Source organism: Magnolia sinica, chromosome 8 (genome assembly GCF_029962835.1).
Source record: "Magnolia sinica isolate HGM2019 chromosome 8, MsV1, whole genome shotgun sequence".
NCBI classification, from domain to species: Eukaryota; Viridiplantae; Streptophyta; class Magnoliopsida; order Magnoliales; family Magnoliaceae; genus Magnolia; species Magnolia sinica.
In genome coordinates this window covers 82,124,470-82,144,173 of record NC_080580.1, presented here as the reverse complement: position 1 = coordinate 82,144,173, position 19,704 = coordinate 82,124,470, and the positions used below count along the sequence as shown (strand labels likewise).

The window sequence follows — 19,704 nt, the reverse complement described above, 5'->3', positions numbered from 1 at the left end:
ACGCCAAAATAGCGAATTTGCGACGTATTTTTGCGACGGACAAATCTCTTGGTTTAATGACAGATTTAATCCGTCGCTAACGGAAAAAGTCCGTCGCTAAGCCCGTCTTTCTCAAAAATCCGTAGTCCAAACGTCGCGAACTTTTGCGATGGACCAAAATCCGTCGCTAAATTTGATTTTGCGACGGAATATGATCAGTTGCAAATTCCCACCCAAAATACCAAATGGCAATGCTTTTTAGTTGTTTTTGCGACGGATCATGGTCCGTCATAAAAGGACTTTTGCCTTAAAACAATAATTTTTTTTCATTTTTTTTTTAGAATATGGAGGAAATTTAAGTTTTTTTGTAGTCTAATAATTATTTTTTAATAGAATTTCAGTGGTTTAATTATACATATTTGTATCTAAGATTATCTTTTAACAATTGATTGAATGCAAAAAGAAAATTTATTTTGTTTTTATATCAAATGAGTGGAATTTTTATTTTTATTTCTTAATTTAAAACTAATATTTAAATGATTTGTAATATCATATGAAAAAAAATATTGAGAAGTTTAAAAATTTTAACAATGTTTGAGAAAAAAAATTAGATTTTCAAAAAATAAAAATCGGGATTTAATAAAAATCTATTTTGTGGGAACAAAAAAGAATATTGAATAAAGTTGATAATTTTCAAAAAAAAAAAAAAAGAATTTGATTTTGAGAAAAAATAATATCCTGAAAAAGAAAATTAAAAAGATTTTTAAAAATGTGAAAATTTTCACAATGTTGAAAAATGAAAATATTTTGAAAAAGAAAATGAGAATTTGTATTTTGATAAATAAAATAAAACTGACAAGTTCAATAAAAATTGACAAGTTCGAAAAAAATGCTTTAAAAAAAAATTGGAGAAGTTAGAAAGAATTGAAAATTTTAAAATAAAACGATATTAAAAAATCGATACTTCGGCAAAAAACAAACATTTTGAAACGAAAAATAAAGAACTTGAAAAAATTTATGATTTTGAAAAATAATTGAAAATGTTCAAAATTTGAAATTAAAAGAAAAAGTTATTTATAAAAACACTGAGATTTTGAAAAAAAAAATATATCATTTTAAAAAAGAAAATTGAAATGTTGAAAATAAAATGATTCTTTTGAAGAAAAAAATCAGCATTTTGGAATTTTTGGGAAAAAACTAAATAAAATTTGAGAATTTTTTTGAGATTTTAAAAATAAAATTTAGAATTTGTATTTTAATTTTTTTGAAATATTTTATAATAAAAATGATATTTTGTTAAAATTTTTCAAAGAAAAATTAAGAGTACAAAAATATACATTTTGGAAAAAAATGTTATTTTAAAATGGAAATTAAAATTTATCTGTGAAAAAAAAATATTTTTTAATAAATTATTAGGTATATCAAATTTATACCGGAGAGTAAATTTGAACCTTTAACCATTTTTGGACAATCTAATTAGTTCAGACCGGAGAGTAAATAACTTCAGATGTTTAAATCAAATTTCACTCAAATTGTTGATCAATCTTGTATGCCCAATATCTTTCTCATATGTAGCTTGATCGGGGCGAGTAACTAGTCAAATTGAGGGTATTGATCAGTTAAATAGAGTGAATGGACTAGACATATAAAATGGACCAAATATTCTGGTCAAAATTGTGACCCAACTTATTGACCTCACGAGAACCTAAGAATTGATGTTAGTAAGTTTTTTAGGCCCCATCATGATGTGTGTCGAACATCAACACCGTGCATTTGATGTGTCCCCTTTAAGTTATGAGATATCTCAAAAATCATCCATATACGAAACTCAGGTGGGCCATACCATTTAAAACCATGTGAAGACATCCTAAAAAATATAAAAGCACTTGGTGGGGCCCACATTAGTTTTGGATGCAGTTGAAACTTGGTCTGGCCCCTCATCCAAGTGGGACACACATAATGAGTGGGTTGGATATGTGAATGACATTTAGGCAAGCTCAATATATGATTATGAATATTTTAAGGAAACCCCTCTCCACTACATTTAGGTGAGTAACTTAATACCCTTAGCATACTGAGTAAACTCTGTGGGGTCCACCATTATTTATTTAATTTATCCACTCATTTTATCCATGTTAACAGATAATTTTAGGTCTAGAGTACAAAAAGGAAGCATATCAAAAGCTCAAGTGGACCACACCACAGGAAATAGTGTGATTGAACCTCTACCATTGAAAAATTCTTGAAGGTCATAGCAGTTTTGGATCAAGTTGATGTTTGTGTTTTCTTTTCATCCATATCTTTTTGATATTATGAACAGGTTGGATGGCAAATAAACATTACTGTGGGCCTAAGGAAGGTATCAATGGTGGAAATCATTATTCCACACTCTTTCGTGTGGCATCGTCCACTTAAGCTTTGAATTTATCGAAAATTTGGGATCAACCCACACCGTTCATCTATTTTTCGAGATCATTTTAGAGAATTATCCAAAAAATGAATCATATCCAAAGATTAATTGGACCACACCACAAATACCAGCATGGGTGATGATTTTCACCGTTAAAAAATTTGTAGGGCCCATCATAAGGTATATTTTCCATCCAATCTGTTCATAAGGTCACAAAGACCTAGATGAAGAGGAAAAACAAATTTCATATTGATCCAAAACTTCTGTGACCCCCAAAAGGGTTCAATGGTAGACGTTCAATCCCCTACATGTTTTTGATCGTGTGGTCCAGTTGATAGTTAGATCTGTCTTATTTTTTTATCTCAAGCCTTATGACGAGCTCACCATATGGATGGATGGTTTGGATATAACACATACCTCATGATATGACCCACAGAACTTGATTAGGTCACCCAACCCCCTCTCTCAATGGTGCGGATTAGATACTGACAGGTTGAGTAGTGAGACTCACCACTGAAGTTACGTCACCAACTTCTGTGGGCCCCACCATGATGTATGTTTTGTATCTACACCATCCATTCATTTGGAGAGATCATATTAGGGCATAATCCAAAGAATGAGTTAGATCCAAAGCTCGAGTGGACCCCACCACAGAAAACAGTGGGGAGAGAGTGACGCCCACCATTAAAAAGTTCTAAGGGCTACGAAAGTTTTCGATCAAGCTAATATTAATTTGTGTTTTCCCTTCTTTCATGTCTTCTTTAACACATGAACAGGTTGGATCTCAAATAAACATCATGGTGGACCTTAAGGTTTAAACGATGGGTGTCACTCTCTCCACTATTTTCTGTGGTGGGGTCCACTCCAGCCTTGGATCTGCCTCATTCTTTGTGTCATACCCTAAAATGACCTCTCAAAATGTATGGATGGTGTGGATACAAAACATACATCATAGTGGGGCCCACATAACTTGGTGACGTCACTTCAGCAGCGAGCCCACTTAACCTGTCAGCAGCTAATCCGCGTCCCTCTCTTAAGAGTTGAGGACTAGTTTGAGCGCCGGCCCTAACCAGTCCCTATTTCAGCCCCTCTCTCCCTCAATCTCTCTCCCTCCCTCTTGATCTCTCTCTCGATCTCGATCAGTCTCCCACTCTCTCTCTCTCTCTCCCTCTTCCTCTTCAACTCGGAGCTCGACGAAGAGAGCCTCAATGAGCACAACCAGGTAATTCATGGTCTGCATCTTCTAGTGTTTTTTTTCCACCTGTTTCTCTCTTGCGGCATGAGGATGTCATACATCTACAAGGCCAAGGTCAAGAAGGATGAAAACCCTCTCAATCCTCTCGATCCCTCTGCCCATCTGTCTCCCACTCCCTCACTACCGATCGCCTGATCTCTCTCTCTCTCTCTCACTCTCTATTCCCCTCTCTCCCTCTCCCTCTCCCTCTCCCTCCCTTCACCAGAAACAGCGAGCCATTGATCTGATCGAGCTTCTGACGATCGGATTTCGCAGGTGTGCATCGACTGGAGTTCGGATTTGGTCCGTACGCTTAGGGATTGCATTCAGTCCATTCATAAGGTTTGAATCCACATTTCCCTGATTTTTCTTACTTAGTTTCTGTTTTCCCCCAAATTTCTGTAGATTTTGGCCAATGAAATCTCTAGTACTGTTTTGATTTGTAATGGCCTTATTCACTGAACCATTGACCAAACTTGTCACATCTGAAACCCTTCTTTGTGTTGTAAAGTGTACCTCGAACATGGCATCTGTTGTATAATAGCTGTAGTGTGCATTACCACATGTCAATCTTGATTTTCTTTTGGTTTTGTAATTAGTCTAAGGAGTTCTGGAAAAATCTATGATCTACTGCCCAATTTGCAGTTCGATTCACTTTGACATCAACTATGATTTAAAATCTGATTGAGTTTTTTTGAGCATTTCAATGTATTTATTTACCTGTTGCCTCTTTTGCAGCCGAGAAAAGCATAAGAGAAAAAGTAGTAGTGTGCGTTACAATATGTCAAGATGTTGGCTCTATCTTCAGTAGAAACTGAATCAGGTATCCATGTGCCTAGGCCCTTCAGTTTTTGGAGAAAATAGGACAATCTTGAGCTTTATTTTTTATTTTTTGAAAAGCATGATGTTGGGCTTTATCTATTTCTTCTCAGTAGTAGCAATTTATTGTGTTAGAGAAACATCTCTACCAATATAGATTTGAGAGGCTGACTTGTCATCAACCATGAAATCTTGAACATTGTTATTTGTGATTTGGCTCTGGAAATTGGGCTGTTTGGATGCCTGAGCAAATTGAATTCCAGACATTCAGTTAAAAAAAAATGTTTTTTCCTACTGTTGACAAGGGAGTAGCGCACGTACAAATTGAAAGTAACAGAATTGCAATTTGGAGCTCAAGCTAATGTGAGGAAGACATTTTATACAAATGTTTCTGATGAATGCATGCAAGATGTTGAAGATCTGGTTGTCCCAAGGACTTATCCTCTTCTTGTTGTCCTCTTCTTATTGTCTTTTCGAATTTTGATGTTTGGAAAAAAATAAGGGCAATTTAAATAGCGAGAGAGCAATCAAATGCGTTTTTTGGCAATGTAGGGATTTTTCTATGGAAATAGGAAACACTACACCAAAACAGTGAAAAAAGGACGGTCATGGACCGTCGCATGGGCCGTCAAATTTTGACGCGTCATGTTACTTAAGGATGGTTGAAAACTGTCATTCTTATTGACGAAAAGTCTCTTATGAGCCTTCAAAGGACGGCCATTGACCTTCCTTAAAAAGGACTACTATGAACCGTCTCTTATGAGCCTTAAAAGGATGGTCATGGACCGTCCTTAAAAAGAACTGCTATGAACCGTCTCTTATGAGCATTTAAAAGGACGGTCATGGACCGTCCTTAAAAAGGACTGCTATGAACCGTCTCTTATGAGCCTTCAAAGGACATTTTCAAATTTGAGACGATCAATATACACCTGTTACAATATATTTCATCGTATTCTTCCTGATATACACCTGTTATATAATATATTTCATCATATTCACATTCACATCCATCTAAACCCAAACTACGTAAATCCATCCAAATATAAACTACATTAATCCAAACATAAACTACATCCATCCAAACACAAACAATCTTATCCAGATTACATTTATCCACGCATAAATACATATAAGTTTAACATCATAAATAAAAAAAGGAAAAAAATCAGCAACAATTTTCTTTGTGTCTTTCATCTAATAAAAAAATATTCAACCAACAAATTAAAACATTATAATTCAAAACCATGAAGAATTGCAGAAACTTCTTCCAAAAAATTGGGCACTTTTTTAAAATAAAAATGATCATTAAAATAAAACTAATGCAAGCAAATAATGCAAAAAAGTGTTTCAATTTAAGTTAATAGAAACATCAACAAAAATTAAAGCTTTGTAAAAAGGGGCATGTGTTAAAAGGGATACATTCTTGTTTATTGCCATGTGATTGGGCTACAATTCAAGTTAATAGAAATAACAACAAAAATTAAAGCTTTGTAAAAAGGGGCATGTGTTAAAAGGGATACATTCTTGTTTGTTGCCATGTAATTGAGCTACATTATTATTGCAATCGGGTTTGGGTTCGGGATCGGGTTTAGGTTTGGGTTTTCAAGTTTAGGTTTAGGTTTAGATTAGGGAGTTGAGATTAGGATTAGGTGTAGGTCTAGGTTTAGGGATTTTAGAATATATTTAGGTTTAAGGTTTAGGTTTAGGTTTAGGTTTAGGTTTAGGTTTAGGTTTTAGGTTTAGGTTAAAGTTAGGTTATAGGTTATAAGTTTAGGTTATAGGTTATAGGTTAAGGTTTAGGTTATAGGTTTTGGTTTAGGTTTAGGCTAAGGTTTAGGTTTCAGTTATAGGTTTAGGTTAAGGTTTAGGTTTAGCTAGGTTATAGGTTGTAGTATATAGTTATAGCTTTAGGGAATTGAGAATAGGTTAAGGTTAAGGTTTAGGTTTAGGAAATCGAGTTCGGGTTCAGGATCGGGTTTAGGTTTGGGTTTTCAAGTTTAGGTTTAAGTTTAGGTTAGGGAGTTTAGATTATGATTAGGTGTAGGTTTAGGTTTAAGAATTTGAGAATACATTTCGGTTTTAGGTTTAGGTTTAGGTTACAAGTGCAAGTTATAGGTTTAAGTTTAGGTTAGGTTATAGGTTAAGGTTTAGGGAATTGAGAATAGGTTAAGGTTTAGGTTTAGGAAATCGGGTTCGAGTTCGGGATCAGGTTTATGTTTGGGTTTTCAAGTTTAGGTTTAGGTTTAGGTTAGGGAGTTGAGATTAAGATTAGGTATAGGTTTAGGTTTAGGGGTTTGAGAATACATTTAGGTTTTAGGTTATAGGTTAAGGTTTAGGTTTTAGGTTTAGATTAAGGTTAGGTTATAGGTTATAGGTTATGGTTTTAGGTCATAGGTTTTGGTTTAGGTTAAGGCTATAGGTTTAGGTTTAGGTTTAGATTATAAGCTATAGGTTTAGGGAATTGCGAATAGGTTAAGGTTTAGGTTTAGGAAATTGGGTTCGGGATTGGGTTTAGGTTTGGGTTTTCAAGTTTAGGTTTAGGTTTAGGTTAGGGAGTTGAGATTAGGATTAGGTGTAGGTTTAGGTTTAGGGATTTGAGAATACATTTAGGTTTTAAGTTCAAGTTTAGGTTATAAGTTATAGGTTTAGGTTTAGGTTTAGGTTAAGGTTTAGGTTATAAGCTATAGGTTTAGGAAATTGAGAATAGGTTAAGGTTTAGGTTATAAGCTATAGGTTTAGGGAATTGAGAATAGGTTAAGGTTTAGGTTTAGGAAATCGGGTTCGAGTTCGGGATCGGGTTTAGCTTTGGGTTTTCAAGTTTAGGTTTAGGTTTAGGTTAGGGAGTTAAGATTAGGATTAGGTGTAGGTTTAGGTTTAGGGATTTGAGAATACATTTAGGTTTTAGGTTTAGGTTTAGGTTTTAGGTTATAGGTTAAGGTTTATATTTTAGGTTTAGGTTAAGGTTTTAGGTTTAGGTTAAGGTTAGGTTATAGGTTATAAGTTTAGGTTATAGGTTATAGGTTAAGGTTTTAGGTCATAGGCTTTGGTTTAGGTTAAGGTTATAGGTTGTAGTTTAGGTTTAGGTTAAGGTTTCGGTTTCGGTTTAGGTTAAGGTTTAGGTTTAGGTTATAAGCTATAGGTTGAGTTAGTTGAGAATAGGTTAAGGTTTACGTTTAGGAAATCGGGTTCGGGTTCCGGATCGGGTTTGGCTTTGGGTTTTCAAGTTTAGGTTTAGGTTTAGGTTAATGTCATTTGACAATATTGCTGGAAAGTGAAGACACCAAAAATGATACTGCTTCATATGAGATTTCAATGTCAAAGCAACGCACTTGAAATTCCATGGTTAGACAAACAACTCAGGTTGCATTTAGCTGCACTATTGAACTCAACTATGATTATTAGCTCAACAGAGAGTGAAGGACCAAATTCCAAATACTGACCTTAGGCTGCATCTGGACACACAAGCCAATTTGATTGGGAGCATTCAATCTAATCAAGATGGAATGGTCAAATTATAATCATGATACCAGGCATTCATGGCAAGGAACTAGCCCTCAAATTACAGTTGCATTCCTTTTAAGTTTCAGGCCCAACTAGAAACGTAGTAGCAATCTAAAGTCCAGACTCATAATATGAAGAGTTATTATACAATGTTTGGACTGAAAAAAATGTATAGTTCCCTTTGCGTTTTTGGTTTGCACAAGTAGGGGCAGGTTGTAGCCACCTTTCAGTCTTATAAACAGTCGATATTATGGGTCCCATAGTGGATGTCTTATGCACTAAACTCCCACAGATTGTAAGAATGATAACCCTTCAACAGACGGTTAAGAAAGAAAATACAGCAACTGTGCAAATTCAACCAGGAAAAGGCCAAATACAGATAGGATCTTCCAAGTCCACAGCAAGGCCTAGCAGCCTTCCTGTCCACAACCAGGAAAATTCAACCACTGTTTGGATCACTAAACCATCAGCCCTAGCAGCCTCCAGTCGAGCAAACTGAAAATCTGAACCGTGCTACTAACCCTTTCAGCCCAAACATGGTAAATTACCTGTAATATGAATGTTAAGGAAAATACAATCTTTCTTTCTTTTCTTTTTTTTTTTACTTTTCTTTTTTTTTTTTAATCAGCAAAATCTATTTTATTAAAAGATCCTAAAGGGGAAAAGTTTATCAGCAAAATTGCATGGGATGTGTTTGGTTCGAGGGATTGAAAGGGATTGGAAGGCTTAATCCGGGGATTGGCCGGGCGTGCCAAACCCCGGGATATAGCAATCCCATAGATCTTGCACCAATCAACTAACGTAGCTAGCATTACCTTCAGATCCGTGCAATCCACTTTAATACCATCCAATCTGCCTAGCCAAACAGGCCCTTATTGTACTGAGTAAACTTAGTAGGGCCCACCTTAAACCCTAAATCCCTAAATCCCCAAATCCCTAAATTCCCAAATCGTTTCAATCGGTATTGAGATTGAGAGAGAGAGAGAGAGATACTTGTATGAGTTGGAGCCCCGATAACGGTCAACCGAGCTTTAGAGGATGCATGAGAGAAAGAGAGGACCGAGAGCGACAGAGAGAGAGAGGATGCGAGAGAGAGAAAGAGAGCACCGAGAGAGACAGAGACAGAGAGAGGGCGCGGTGGAGAGAGGACCGAGAGAGACAGAGGATAGAGAGCGAGAGAGTGAGAGAGGGTGCGAGAGCGAGAGTGAGACTTCAAGTCTCTCTCACAGTCTCACGAGCGGGTCACGTGGTCGTACTCTATGGGCCCCACCATGATGTGTGTGTTTCATCATTGCCATCCATCTAATTTTCCATTTCATTTTATGGTATGAGACAAAAAATGAGGTATATCCCAATATCAACTAGACCACATTTATAGGAAATAGTGTTGAATAAGCGTCGACCACTAAAAACCTTTTGGGGGGTGAAAACCAATCTTCGCGATCTTATACAATTCTGCCACCTAGGCATAGGTTGTTGCCGCCCCATGGGACACATTGGACGGTCCAAATCATGAAAAGTGATGATGGTGGGGCCCAGTGTCAAAACCCAGTAGTAAGCACGTCCTTCACTGGACTTTTTTGCCAGAAGGGAACTGTTTGGATGCTTTCTTCAAAAAATAGGTAGGGCCCACTTCTGATGATATTCTCGGGGATCTACTCCATTCATCATTTTCTCAATAACGTGTAAGCCCATGGGTCAAAGTATGAAGTAGATCCAAACTGTGTGGGCCACACTATCCTCTTGTGATGAGGCACTACCCACCGTTGAAGCAAACCTATGTTATCCTTTACGTCCATGCATATGAAATTTTGTTTATTTAAATATGTTATCCTTTACGTCCATGCATATGAAATTTTGTTTATTTAAAAATTTGCCACTCTCCCTTTTAGAATAGTCTGTCGTTTGTTCCTCCCTACTGCACCGTCCAAAAGAAGTGAAATTTGATGAATATCCACCATTTTTTGTGCTCTTTCCATCGGTTCAGTTTGGGTCCCGATCGCCCAAGGATGTCCAAGATGCTTTCTTAATGGTTATTGTCTTATCTTGCACATCGGTTCAGTTTTGTGGGCCCCACTATGATGTATTTGTTATATCCACACCGTCTATCCATTTTGAGATATCATTTTACATCATGAGCCAGAGAATGAGGCAGATAAAAATCTGTAGTGGACCCCACCACATAAATCTAAGGTGCACCACACCACATGAAATCAATAGTAATTGGATATCCATCATTAAAATCCTCTTAAGGCTTACTGTACTGTTTATTTAACATCCAATATGTTGATTAGGTCATACAGGGCTAGATGAAGGGAAAAAACAAAAATCAGCTTGATCCAAAACTTTTATGGCCCTAAAATGGTATGACATCCAATATTGTACTGTTTATATTTTTTTAGATGTCTTCACATAGTTTTAAAAGGTAATTAACACTTGAGTTTCGTATACGGATGATTTTTGAGATATCTCATAAGCTAAAGGGGAGACATCAAATGCATGGTGTTAATGCTCGACACACATCATGATGGGCCCATTTTACATGTCTGGTCCATTCACCCTATTTTACTGAATCATTACCCTCAATTTGACTAGTTACTCGCCTCAATCATACTACATATGAGAAAGATATTGGGCAAACAAGATTGATCAACAATTTGAGTGAATTTTGATTTAAACATTTGAAGTTATTTACTCTTCATGTCCGGACTGATTAGATTGTCCAAAAATAGTTAAAAGTTGTTCATAATATCAAAAATATATAAATGAATAGAAAACACAAACATCAGCTTGATCCAAAACTTCTATGGCCTCTAAGAAATTTTAAATGGTAGAGGTTCAATCACACTATTTCTTGTGGTGTGGTCCACTTGAGCTTTGGATATGCTTCCTTTTTGTTCTTTAGACCTCAAATTATCTGTTAACATGGATGAATGGAGGGGATAAAATAAATAAATAACGGTGAACCCCACAGAGTTTACACTAGTAAAGGTAACGAGTAACTCACTTAAATGTAGTTGAGAAAGGTTTCCTAAAAACATTCATAATCATATATTGGGCCTGCCTAAATGTGATTCGCATATCCAACCCACTCATTATGTGTGTTCCACTTGGATGAGGAGTCAGACCAACTTTCAACCGCATCCAAAACTCATGTGGGCCCCACTAAGTACTTTTATATTTTTTAAGATGTCTTCACATAGTTTTAAATGGTATGGCCCACTTGAGTTTCGTTTATCGATGATTTTTGAGATATCTCATAACCTAAAGGGGACACATCAAATCCACAGTGTTGATGTTCGACACACATCATGATGGGGCCCACAAAACTTACTAACATCAATTCTTAGGTTCTCAGAAGGTCAGTAAGTTGGGTCACAATTTTAACCAGAATATTTGGTCCATTTTACATGTCTGGTCCATTCACTCTATTTTACTGATCAATACTCTCAATTTGACTAGTTAATCGCCTTAATTAGGCTACATATGAGAAAGATATTGGGCATACAAGATTGATCAACAATTTCAGTGAAATTTGATTTAAACATCTAAAGTTATTTACTCTTCAATTTGAACTGATTAGATTGTTCAAAAATGATTAAAGGTTCAATTAGTGAACGTGCCTAATAATTTAGTAATTTTATTTTTCACAAATAAATTTAACATTTTTTTTTTCAAAATGTATATTTTTTTACTATTTTAACTAAATATCATTTTTATTATAAATAAATTTAACATTTTTTTTTTACAAAATCTAGTTTTCTTTTTCAAAATATATATTTGTTTACAATTTGTCAATTTTTTCACAATTTTGTTTAATTTCTTAAATTTTCTTTTTCAAAATATCATTTTTTTAACCTCACTTTTGTTATATAACTTTTCAATTTTTCTTGTCAAAATACAAAATCTAGTTTTCTTTTTTTTAAAATATATTTTTTTCCAATTTGTCAAATTTTTCACAATTTTTTTTAAATTTTTAAAATTTTCTTTTTCAAAATATCATTTTTTTTATCAAAATCTTTTTTTTTCAAAATTTAAATTTTTCTTAAACATTGTTAATTATTTTTCTAAGCTTCTCAACTATTTTTTTTTTTAAATTCATAATTTTTTTTAGCTTCTTAATTTTTGACAATGTTTAAGAAAAATGATATTTTGAAAAAGAAAATTTAAATAGACGGTTTAGGACCATCTCTAATAGAAATGGTCTTTAACAGTCTCTAATAGAGACGGTTTAGGACCGTCTCTAATAAAGACGGTCTTTGCCAGGGCTATAAGACGGCAAGGATCGTCTCTGATGGACAATAACCATCTCATATGACCACATATCAGACGGTCAAGGACCATCTTTAATGCGGACGGTCTTTGACCGTCTCAGATGACCGCATATAAGACGGTCTTCGACCATCTTAAATGATTTGTGGACGTTCAACATTTTAAGACAATATTAGGGACGGTCAAGAGCCGCTTAAAATTTTAGAGACGGCTTACGGCCGTCTCTAAACCGTCTTTAAAACAAGGACTTTTAGAGACAGTCCTGGACTGTCTCAAAATCTGTACTTTTTTTTTCCATTTTTCACGTAGTTAAATGTGCAGTTACTCTTTGTTTTCTGGCGATCAGTTTCAATTGAGGCATGCATTAACTCAAAATAAACTAATTAAATAAGTGTAGTTTTTGGTTCACGGTGCATCTAAAATGCGACCTTACAATTTGGACTATTTGATTGGCTATCTGCTTTGATTGCTTGCCTTTGGTCTTGAGGGCCATCTCAGCTAATTGGTGGGTAGCACAAGTTTCATTGTGCTGTGATGGTTGGTGAATAGATGATTCTATGATGTACCTGTTTGGATTAATTGTTGGTTGCAGGTTTGCATGTGTAGAGTAATTGGATACTGTGATGTGATGGGTGCAGATTGGAAGAGTTGTGTAGTCTGTTTGGATGACTTGCATTCTGTGTTGGGATGGTTGCAGAATGGATGAAGAGTGCTTATTTGGAGGAATTGTTGGTTGTAGGTCTATAAGTTAGGAGGGGAATTCTTGCGTTGTATGAAGAGTGTTGTATGTTTTCAGGTCTGTATTATTAGCTACCTTGGCTGCTCATCTTTGGGCTTGATACAAATGTAAGATACATTGACATGATCTGGCATACAATTCTGTTTATGTTTGTCTTTAAAATTCACACTGTATTGTCCTTTTTTTCTTTCTTTCTTTCTTTCTTTTTGTGCAGCAAGTGAAGAGCAGAGCTGCGGCTGCATTTGGTAATGGAGTTTATTTGGAGAAGTACATAAAAAATCCCAAGCACATTGAGTTCCAGGTACATATTCCGATTGAACTTTCTATCACATCCATTCCATTAGGGGCTGTTTGGATTGGTGGAAATAAATAACTGAGAAAATGAAATCAATTTCCTCAGATGTGATGGTTTCCCTTATTTGCGAAAGACGAAGATTTATTTCCTTTTCCTTTCTAAAACCCAGCAAGATTGTGATGTTGATGTATCGTTTATAGTTTCAATAGTTTCATTTTTTTTTTTTTTAAAAATTAAAAAAATCTTCGATGGCATTTTCATAAATTTCATAGCATTCCTCTGTCATAGATCTTGTGCTAAATGCATGAACTAATTATCTTTTAAAAAAAATTAAAAATACATGATATCATTCTTGGTGAAGTTGTTGGTGCTCGTTTGATTTCCCATGCTAGAAGTCTTACAAATCTAGCTAAGTTCCCTGCTTCTACACTTCAGATCCTTGGTGCCGAAAAAGCACTTTTCAGGTGCATGCTTCAGCATCTACTTATGCCTTATCATTCATCATCATCATTGTTGTTGTCATTCTCATTGTTGTTGTTTTTCATGGCAGATCCTGCTGTCAAACCATCTAGGACAGGATGATAGCCAAGTGCATAACCTTATGGCGTTGCTATATTATCCCAGCTTTGTTCTAGTCCAATTAATTATCAGGCCTCAAAACTCTTATGTGGGCCTAGCCCATGGGCCTTAAGCTCTAGCCAAAACATCCAAACTGGCCCACATTCACTGCTGAACTTGTATTCCAGAAAGCCATGATTATTGACTTGGATATGGGGGGCTGTATTTCCTATCTTCTTCTTATTATTATTTTTAAATATGACTATTGGATAGGAATCGTTATGTTCCCCTGTATTAGCTGATAGACTTTTTTATTTCACCCAATTTTTTTTCTCCCATTAAATTTTCCAAAAAAAGGTTCATTCTACTTTGATTCATTAATCTCATTTAAATTTTGTGTTTTTATCCCCAAACTAGGCCTAGATATAAATATAAAAAGAGTTTTAGAACTTCCTCCATGGTTGAAATGAAGAAGCAAGTGAAAAATAAAAAATAAAAATAAAAAAACAACAGGAAACTTGGAAAAAAAATGAATTGGAGACTTTGTGGGTGTATTGGCACTGATATGGGCCCATTGTTTTTGAAATGGACTAGTTAAATGCTGCATTACATAATGGGCGTGGCCAATGCGGGCTATACTTTAACTGATTTTTAAAACCAAACAGGTATGGATCTTCAAAACACAAGGATCAATGAAATTAGCCGAACAAGTAGTTATTTAGGTTGTCCATGTTAAATCTATATTTTGCATTCTTATGGTCTTTCATTGAGCTATTTGCTTGCAGGCAATCATTTACAATGCATTTGCTCCATCTTATGACATCATGGGTTGTTGTTTGTGACGTGTGCTACTCGGAACCTCAAAATCTAAAACCTGGTGAGACGCCAATAGAATTTTCATAAAGGTATTTTTTACTGCCTTGCAATTCCTACGAGATGATCCTGGGCATTTGTCACTCTTTGTTCTAATCTCTAAAAGAAAGTCTATGTTGGTTCTTTCTTGCAATTGGAATAACCTTTTGTCTGATAAAATGGCTCTTGTTGCAGAGTCAGGGACATAATATTTATTCGAGCTGGTCTTAAAAAGGTTCCTTGGGATGGATATCTGAAATACTCTCGTCCTGGTCCAAAGCACACCGAACAGAAGTATGTTAGATGTATCTTTTTCTCTTAAAAACCTATAGAGGATCTGGCATGGACAGTCATGGCCTGCCTGATTTTAGTTGCATATAGAGGTTTGTGGTGTATAGCCTTGCCCATGGTGGAACACTGCAAGATCTGACCCGTCTCTCAGGTAGGCCCATGTCATGGATTCCCAAGGCCCAATAATGAGGCCAGTGAATTCATCAGGTGGGCCAGTGTACAAAAAAAATGGACTTCTAAAACAAGTTCTTTCAGTTGTCTATTCATTTCATACCCTATTACTGGATGAGTGGACCGGTCTGGTTTTTGGGAGATGGTGGTTTTGCAGTGGGGCACACCAGATGGTCAGCTTGGTTGTTCACGGCCATGTGTAGTCTTTACATGTGTCCCCATCTTGTAGATGGGCTCTCCTATACATGCCTGTGGCCTTGGAAAATCTGATAGATATAAAGCTTATCATACAACTTATGAAGAAAAGGAAGGTCTTGACTCTTGAGTTTAGCATACAAGCAACATGACAATCTAATACAAAAACATTAGCAATATCATAGCACTATTGTTTCACATTTTCAGGCAACAAATCTTCGCAGAGTCGGTGCTGCGACGTCTCGAGGAAAAATGAAGAAAAATTAGGCTCGTGTATGGGATTTTCCCTTTTCCATTTAATGTCCCCATGGGCTCGTTATGTTCTATTTCTGGTTTAAATAATTTTAGTCATTTCTTTCAGTTAGTGCTCATTGTCAATGAATGGTTCAAGTTAAAATGGTAAAGGTCTAAATTCTATGACTGAAGTTTATTTGATTGGTGTTAATGCAATCTCTATTCAAAATGCAGTCAACAATTATAAGGTCTAAATTTTTGCACATGTACACCACTTGAGCGGTGGACGAGCTCTTCCCCTTCCCATTAGTACTCTACATATTTTTACATTGAATTGATTTTTTTTAAATGTCGGTATTAAGCTAATCAACAACATTAGTCCATTTAATTATGAAGATATACTCACATGTGCAACACATGCATTTTACTAGTTTATTTATATAAAGCATTTGCACCATAAAATACTGAACAGAATCTGCACCAAATATCCAACTGCAACCAGCCAACCACATCTTCCAAAATTGTTTATCCATTTCAAAATAAGCAGTTTGGAGCATTTTATGATTGGTGGAAGTAGATTTTCTTTCATGAATACACACACACACACACCACACACACACACACACACACACACATCATTTTCCTACTTTATGTAATTGGTTTGAGTTGTTGTCTATGCTGTGAAGTCTGTGAAATCTATTGCATTTATAATTTTATTTGGTCTTTTTTAATGGTTTTTTTTTCCTCTTAATGGCTTGTGGTTGCAGGGCTTGTAATCTTGAGGCACTGAAAGGATTCCCTTTCTTTTTTCCCATATTTTCCAGTTAAAAGTAGCTTGTTCAAATTGGGTGTTCTCCAATTCCCATCTCTTCATTGGAAATTCTTCTTCTGAATCTTTTATGCATGAATAACAGGTTTCAAGTTTTGGGGTGTCTAATTGTATTTAAAGTTTAGACTTTTCATTCTCCATTGAAAGGAGGAGAGATTTTAGAGATGACCTTCAGGAAGGTATATCCTCTATCGTTTGTTAGATTCTAATTTCAGAGGGCTTTTGTTTTTCTTAGATTCTAATTGCTGAGAATCCAATTTTCTGGAACATTTCTTGGTTGGTGGAAGAAGAATCTCATCTGCTTCTTTGATTTTCATTTTGAAGCACTGGGGTTTTTTTTTTTAATTAATTATTTTTTTTATACATGATGCTTGCAGTCTTTTCTTCCATGAATATTTCCATCCAAAGAGAAGACCATAAGCCAAACCGACGAAGATTCATTCGATTCCTCCGGTAAGTGATAAGCATCTCTTTACCTTTTAAATCCAACAAAATCTCTTAAATCCTTTTACCAATTTTTTTTTTTTTAATTTTTACTGCATGCCTTATTTCGCAAAAATTACCAAGCTGACTCTTGCAGATTGCAAAACTGCCTTTTCTCTTCAATTCAAAAATGTGCTAAATTTTCCAAATGCCCCTCTGCTAGATCCGTAATTCATGTTGATTTTCCAAGGAAATCAGTACCCAACATTCGAAAATTTTTCGAGCAAGTTTACCTAATGATTTATTAATTCGAGAATTTAAAAATTGCGTTGATTTTTAGTGGTGGATAAGGTATTTCAATGAAAGATAGAGACATCCGAATTTCTCTGTCAAAACAGATGGTACAAGAACTACTCACTGAACTCATACGGATTTTAGCTTCTTAGGTCCTTAGGTGTCTTCTGCTACCTCAGCAGTTGGGCCCTTTGATTTTGTTGTTTTTCTGTTTCTTTGTTTTCTTTCTTTTAGTCTTTGTATCAGTTTCTTTCTTTTTAATGCAGTTTTAGTTTCGTTGCCTTTAAAAAATAATAATAATAATAAGATGGTCCCAATATCAATTTATTGCAACCCATTTCTTTTAGCTGAGACTTCATATTCAAGGAAACGAACTGAGAAAAAGACAACACAGTAGAAAAATAACTACCCATTGTAAATGAAAACAACAAAGGAGAAAATTGTAGATAGCTTTTTGAACTCAGGTAATTCGATATCCTTTTAAGATTTAACTTGGGATGTAAGAATGGCATTTTATGTGAGGAATTATGGAATGTTGAGCCTCAGGAAATGTGAATTTTACTGAGGATTTCAATTCCTTATGTGTGGGCCTGTTGTCTGGTGATCTAGGCCATTGAGATGTTGAGCCTGCAATGGATGGACCATGCTCCCAAAAATCTTCCACCTTTTAAGATAGTAAAAATCAGTTGATTGCCTAGAGATGGACGGTAAAGAAAAAAAATATAGGACTAGTTTCAATGGAAAAGAAGGAGCCAAAGATTGGGTGGATAGGGTCTTCCAATCTTGAAGACTTTTTGGGAGATGGGGGATGAAAGAGTAGCCCATCATATCAATAGTTTGTATCGCTTAATTGTGGGTCCCACACACATGGTATCTAAAGCCTGAGCAACTTCTGGATTTGATAACCCCACCCAAGAAACTTGGGGTGATTTTGGATAAAGTTTTTGTGTCTTTATCCACTTCCAAGCTTTCCCTATTATATCTAGTATTTCTTTCTTGCAAGAAATAACAATGGAATTTGAGAGAACCCTGACTTTTTCAGCTACCCCACCATCCTTCAGAAAAAGCTTATCTGGTATGCATTGATTTCATTGATTTTTCTTCCTATTTGTCTTTATCCCATCCAAAATTTTCCTCTTATTCTTTTATCTTCTATTGATGTTAGTTGCAGAATCAAAGTCTACTTCAAGGCTTGGGAGTCTAAATTTCAGTTACTTCCAGTTTCAGACATCTCAGACAGACGAGACTTCAGGTTTTCTAATCTTGATTTCCTCTGTTGTGCTCTGTTCCTAATTCTTGTTTGGGAATTGATATGTACACCCACCATGATTGATTTTCTAGAATTGTATTTACATAGGCCTTGGCACACTTTCAGGAAGTCACCAACAGATATTGCCAAGAAAAGAAATTTGTATGTCTTGATTCGCTCAACATCTTTCCATATACATTGTTTTATAAAGCATAATTGTATTAGAAATTGTAGTCTTAATTGAGTATGGAGTCCTGATGTCACTTATAATCATTATTTGGTTCAGACAAGAAATTAAATAGGAATTCGAGTTGTTAATGGAATGTGCATCTAGATAGTGCTTGCCTATAACATTGGACTTGCTCTTGTATAGACATTGTGCCGAATGTTTATCATCAATGTTGGCCCTGGTTTTAGGCTGTTGTGGATGACAGTGAAGTCTTTTATCGATAGAATAACCACTTCAAAGATTCATGTACTCTCAATGAGGCTTTTCTTCTATTTGTATTTAATTAATTAATGTTCCGTCTTCTAGAAATACTATGACAATGTGTCTAGTAGTTGTTTTTGATATGCTTCTCTAATTTGGAAGGGCAGGGTTCTCAGAGTTTGATGAATATGTTCCCATGGTAGACAAAGCTATGGATTCAACCAGGAAGAAAGAAACGTCCCATCAAAAGCTCCCGTCTCCTAGAAGTATGCAAGTATATATTAGATTTCATTAGGACTGGAGTTGCAGGCTTTTGTAAGTCAATGGTTATATGTTGTTATATGAGGTATCATATTTAGTGGATTCCATTTATGTGCATGTATTTTTCACATGAGGTATCATATAATGCTTTGGCAGGGAGTTGTTATTTTCAGTATGATTGAACTATTTAGTTTGATGAATAGGATTTATTTTGTGAATAGAAGAATTCATATTAAACAATCGTATGAATTATTTTTTGAATAACTATCAGGTGTAAGATTAAAAATAAAATAAAATCTGAAGATATTTTTTTTAATTTACAGATTTTGACGATATATTTTTTTTAATTTACAAATTTTTTATCAATGGACCAAATCCGTTGCTAATTGCTAAACAAGTTGAAAATCAACGACGAATTTGGGTCCGTCGCTCTCCTTATATTAGCGATGGACTTTACCCGTCGCTAATATTTTTAATGCGGACGGTTTTTTCGAATATTTGCAACGGATTTTTATTTTTTGAGATGGATCTTATCCGTCGCTAGCATACGACGGACCTTATCCATCGCAAAAAATAGCCCAGTAAACAGCGACGGACGAAATCCATCGTTTATTTATTTTACGACGGATTTGGTCCATTGTAAATTCGTGATTTTGGCATAGCGTAAC

General features: G+C 35.3%; 2 long non-coding RNA genes across 5 annotated transcripts; both read left to right on the top strand.

The window, feature by feature from the left end:
* Positions 1 to 3,445: 3,445 nt before the first annotated feature.
* LOC131253523 (uncharacterized) lies at positions 3,446 to 15,623 on the top strand. 4 transcript variants are annotated; one of them, XR_009175243.1, is made up of 6 exons: positions 3,446 to 3,965; positions 12,955 to 13,255; positions 13,611 to 13,713; positions 14,593 to 14,712; positions 14,855 to 14,953; positions 15,524 to 15,623. It is a non-coding gene; the product is annotated as an uncharacterized LOC131253523 (long non-coding RNA). The 4 variants fall into 4 exon arrangements; XR_009175244.1 differs by lacking the exon at positions 13,611 to 13,713 and having other exon boundaries at positions 3,621 to 3,965; positions 12,955 to 13,011; positions 13,169 to 13,255; XR_009175242.1 differs by lacking the exons at positions 3,446 to 3,965; positions 13,611 to 13,713 and having other exon boundaries at positions 12,697 to 13,011; positions 13,169 to 13,255.
* A 2,447-nt stretch (positions 15,624 to 18,070) lies between these two features.
* Positions 18,071 to 19,004, top strand: LOC131254091 (uncharacterized). Its single transcript, XR_009175493.1, has 3 exons — positions 18,071 to 18,348; positions 18,454 to 18,507; positions 18,719 to 19,004. It is a non-coding gene; the product is annotated as an uncharacterized LOC131254091 (long non-coding RNA).
* Positions 19,005 to 19,704: the final 700 nt, after the last annotated feature.